This window comes from Mustela nigripes, chromosome 13 (genome assembly GCF_022355385.1).
Source record: "Mustela nigripes isolate SB6536 chromosome 13, MUSNIG.SB6536, whole genome shotgun sequence".
In the NCBI taxonomy this organism is placed as follows: Eukaryota; Metazoa; Chordata; class Mammalia; order Carnivora; family Mustelidae; genus Mustela; species Mustela nigripes.
In genome coordinates this window covers 22,016,127-22,020,833 of record NC_081569.1, presented here as the reverse complement: position 1 = coordinate 22,020,833, position 4,707 = coordinate 22,016,127, and the positions used below count along the sequence as shown (strand labels likewise).

Sequence of the window (4,707 nt, the reverse complement as noted above, 5' to 3'; positions counted from 1 at the left end):
CCACAGCAACTTCTTTCAAGATATGTCTTCAAAGGCAAAGGAAACAATTTCATTAAGATCAAAGGCTTCTGCACAGCGAAGGAAACATTCAACAAAACAAAGAGGCAACCCATGGAATGGGAGAAGATATTTGCAAATGACAGTACAGACAAAAGGCTAATATCCAGGATCTATAAAGAACTCCTCAAACTCAACACAGACAAAACAGATAATCATGTCAAAAAATGGGCAGAAGATATGAACAGACACTTCTCCAATGAAGACATACAAATGGCTATCAAATACATGAAAAAATGTTCATCATCACTATCCCTCAGGGAGATTCAAATGAAAACCACACTGAGATACCACCTTACACCAGTTAGAATGGCCAACATTAGCAAGACAGGAAACAACATGTGTTGGAGGGGATGTGGAGAAAGGGGAACCCTCTTCCACTGTTGGTGGGAATGCAAGTTGGCACAGCCACTTAGGAGAGCAGTGTGGATATTCCTCAAGAAATAGAGCTTCCCTATGACCCTGTAATTTCACTACTGGGCATTTACCCCAAAGATAGATGTAGTGAAAAGAAGGGCCATCTGTCCCCTAATGTTCATAGCAGCAATGGCCACGGTCGCCAAAGTGTGGAAAGAGCCAAGATGCCCTTCAACAGACGAATGGATAAGGAAGATGTGGTCCATATACACTATGGAGTATTATGCCTCCATCAGGAAGGATGAATACCCAACTTTTGTAGCAACATGGACGGGACTGGAAGAGATTATGTTGAGTGAAATAAGTCAAGTAGAGAGAGTCAATTATCATATGGTTTCACTTATTTGTGGATCATAACAAATAGCATGGAGGACAAGGGGAGATGGAGAGGAGAAGGGAGTTGAGGGAAATTGGAAGGGGAGGTGAACCATGAGAGACTATGGACTCTGAAAAGCAATCTGAGGGTTTTGAAGGCGTAGGGGGTGGGAGGTTGGGAGAGCTAGGTGGTGGGTATTAAGGAGGGCACAGATTGCATGGAGCACTGGGTGTGGTGCAAAAACAGTGAATACTGTTATGCTTAAATAAAAATAAAATAAAATAAAATAAATAAAATAAAAGTAAAAATCATAGAGTAGATAAACTTTACTTCAAAGTTAGTTTGGGAAGTGAAGTAAAGTCTATAACACCTGGCCTGGAACATAATTAGAACTAAATAAATATTATTTATTATTTTATGACTTTGGAACTTTATAATGACCAAAACCATTAATTGAGAATGACTTAATCCACAATGGGACTGAACTGATCTTCTCAGCAAACCCATTCCTAACCCACATATATATGTATAAATATAATGCATGTTTGTGTGTATGTACATACACACTTTAAAAGTTGCCAATAATAAGTTTTTTGGCTAATATTGTTTCAGGGACCCCAAACTACCCTCAGGTTATATGATTCACTAGAAAGAAACAGAACTAAGACAACTATGGTAATCATGGTTCTAATTTATTATGGCAAAAATATACAGATTAAATCAGTAAAAGAGTTACAAAAAGAAGAGTCTAGGAGAGATAAGGCATGAGTTCTCTGTTTTCCCTCTCAGTGAAACTGTATAGAACAAGGCTCATTTTTCCCAGCATGATGTATAGCAACACATATAAATTATTGTAAACCAGAAACTCTGCCCGAATTCAGAGTTTTTATTGAGGTTGGTCATGTAAACATAAAATGCTCTTGCACTACTCAGTCTCCATCTACTCCAGAGGTTAAAAAAAAAATACATCATGGCCCAATGTCTCCACCATAAATCACACTGTTTAACATAGCCTTTTTCGTGAGGCCCAAGTCCCCAGGTATACAAAGACACTCTTGTCAGGCAGCCTATGACAAATCCTGCTCCCAAGGTCAGTTTCTTCAGAATGTGCAGGGATTGAACACCTCAAATATGCCAGTAACTTTTACAATATCCCCCTGAGGCCTGGTTTAGTTACTTAGCTCTCCTACAGGAAAAAAATCACAATTTGTTTCAGCATATAGAAAATAAGAATAGTAACATATAGAATAGCACTTATATAACATATAATCAAATACTATCTGTACAATTATGTTTAACATTTGGAGAAGCCAGGGTAGTTTAGGGACATATTTAAAGAAAAACTAATCCATCTGTATCAGTCTGAGTTCTCCAGAGAAATACAGCAAATAGGATTTAAACACACACACTCGAGTTTATTATAAGGAATTGACTCACACTAGTATGAAGGCGGGCAAATGCCAAATTCTGCAGGACAGGGTGGATACCCAGGAGATCCAATGGTGTGGCTAAAGCCTGAAGGCCAGGAGGCTTGAAACCCAGGAAGAACCAATGTTTCTGTTCAAGTCTGAGGAAGGAAAACAGTTAATGCCCCAGTCAAAGATCACCTGGCAAGAAAAGATGAGAACATTCTCTCACTCAGGGTCAGCCTTTTTAGTCCCCTCAGGCCTTCAACTGATTGGATGTAGGAAGACCACATTATGGAGGGCAGCCTACTTCACTCAGTCTCCTGATTTAAATGTAATTCTCATCCAAAAACATCACAAGAGTGCCAAGAACATATTTTTGGAAATAACAAAATTTATAGGAAATTTAAAAAGAAGTGAAGTGAGAATTACTTACTAGAAAATAAAAAGAACATACAATTATACCTTCAAGAATTTTCATGGAACATTATGACCCATCAAATTAAGGCATCCACATTCTCGAATGAAAATGAAATCTAAGAAAGGGCAGCATGAAAATATTCTAATAGAGTACTGCACAACAGAACTTTCTGTGATGATGGAAATGTTCCATTATCTCTATTTTTGTCTAATACAGAATCTATTTGCCATTCACAACATGGTTAATGCAATCGAGGAACTGAATTTTTAAAATTATTTTATTTATATACTTGCCAGAGAGAGAGTGGGAGAGAGAGAGTACAAGCTGGGGGAGTAGCAAGCAGAGGGAGAAGTGGGCTCCCCACTGAGCAAGGACCCCACCCCCATGCAGAACCCTATCCCAGGACCCCAGGATCATGACCTGAGCTGAAGGAAGACACTTAACTGCCTGAGACACCCATGCATCCCAGAAGAACTGAATATTTAATATAAATAGCCATATGTGCCTAGTGGTTACCAAAAGAACAACATAGCTCATGAGTCAAAATCAGTGGTTTCTTCTCTAGTCACTGCTGACATCTTTAGAGGCTTGGGGGTAGAAAGAGAGGAAAACTCTTAACAGAGCTATTTAGCTACTGAAGCAAGTTCTGAAACTCTCCATAGATGGACGGGTCCTTTCCTTTGGGGGATTAAGGTCTTGTTCTTGCTCTTGAACACTTTGTTGGGCCAACTTGTTCATGAAGGAGTTGGTCTCTTTGAGCAGGTTTGTGTTGTAGGTGATGGGCTTTTACATGTTAAACCATTTCTTGGCTTGAGGCTAATGACATAGCTGATGAAGTCATATTACCACTGCAGCATGCCTAGGTGCATGAGGAGCATGTAAAGATATCTGAGAGAAAATTGCAATATAATGCTTTGTGAGGGTTCTCTGGCTGGTTCTCGCTGGTTTCATGTGCATCATCTTCCAGGTCTACCACAGTTGTTTCATTAGGGAGTGAATACAAGAAGACTGGTTGAGTTGAGTCAGTTTTGAGATACTGTTAATTGCCATGCTGCCTAGTGGAAGGATGTGCTCATGCAGTTTCACACTCCATGTCATGTGGAATCCATTGGTCATCTGGTAAAAATTCTTCACATCTTTATGTAGCACAGAGTTAATTTTTGTTTCCATGAAGAAATTAGATGGCATTCAGTGGGTGACTTTTCTATCATAGTCACTTCTGTCACACCTGGGAAAGATTCTAAGACTCCTATGATCCAGAGTCAGCTTCTCCAGGTATGGTTTGCTGCAGCCTGAGTTGTTGTCTCCTCCATAGATTTCTTCTTGCTCCTCTTACAGCTGGGACAGTGGTGGGGACAGAGCAGGAGAGCAGGGCCGTCTGGAGGGCTGGCTGCCCCAGAGGCTGGGATGTCAAGTTTATGTTTTGCTGGTAGTTGTAGTGCTGGGCTACTGAGAGCACCCTAGGGCAGAAATGAGGGACTTGGGCCGCTTTGGAATGAGTAAGTCTGTGGGGTGCTCATTCTGTGACCCCAGATACACTACACCTTGCCAAGGGGACACAGCATCTCCTCCCATGGACCCTCCTACCCACTCCTAGAATAGTATTTTACAAGAGACTCACTTTATTTTAAAATATTTTTATTTAAGTATAATTGACAATGTTACATTAGTTTCAGGTGTAAAACATAGTGATTTGACAAGTTTATACATTATACTGTTATGCTGTTTTTCACAAGTGTAGCTACCATCTGTCACAATACATCTCTGTTACATTATGCTTAATCTGTGTCTTTTATTCTAACGACTTACTCATTCCGTAACAGGAATCCTGTATCCCCCACTTCCCTTCACCCATTTTTCCCATTCCTACACTGTCCTCCCCTCTGCCAGCCATCAGTTTGTTCTCTGTATTTATGGGTCTGATTATGCTTTTTATTTGTTTATTCATTTGCTTTGTTATTTATATTCCACACATAAGTGATGTAATAGTCTTGCTCTGACTTACTCTACTTACCATAATACCTGCTAGGTCCATCCATGTTGTCACAAATGGCAAGATTCCATCCTTTGTATGGCTGTGTAATATTCCA

At 39.9% G+C, this 4,707-nt stretch overlaps 1 pseudogene; it reads right to left on the bottom strand.

Annotated features, from left to right (window-relative positions):
• Positions 1 to 3,240: 3,240 nt before the first annotated feature.
• LOC131999260 (tubulin polyglutamylase complex subunit 2-like) lies at positions 3,241 to 4,656 on the bottom strand (annotated as a pseudogene).
• Between the last annotated feature and the right edge of the window lie 51 nt (positions 4,657 to 4,707).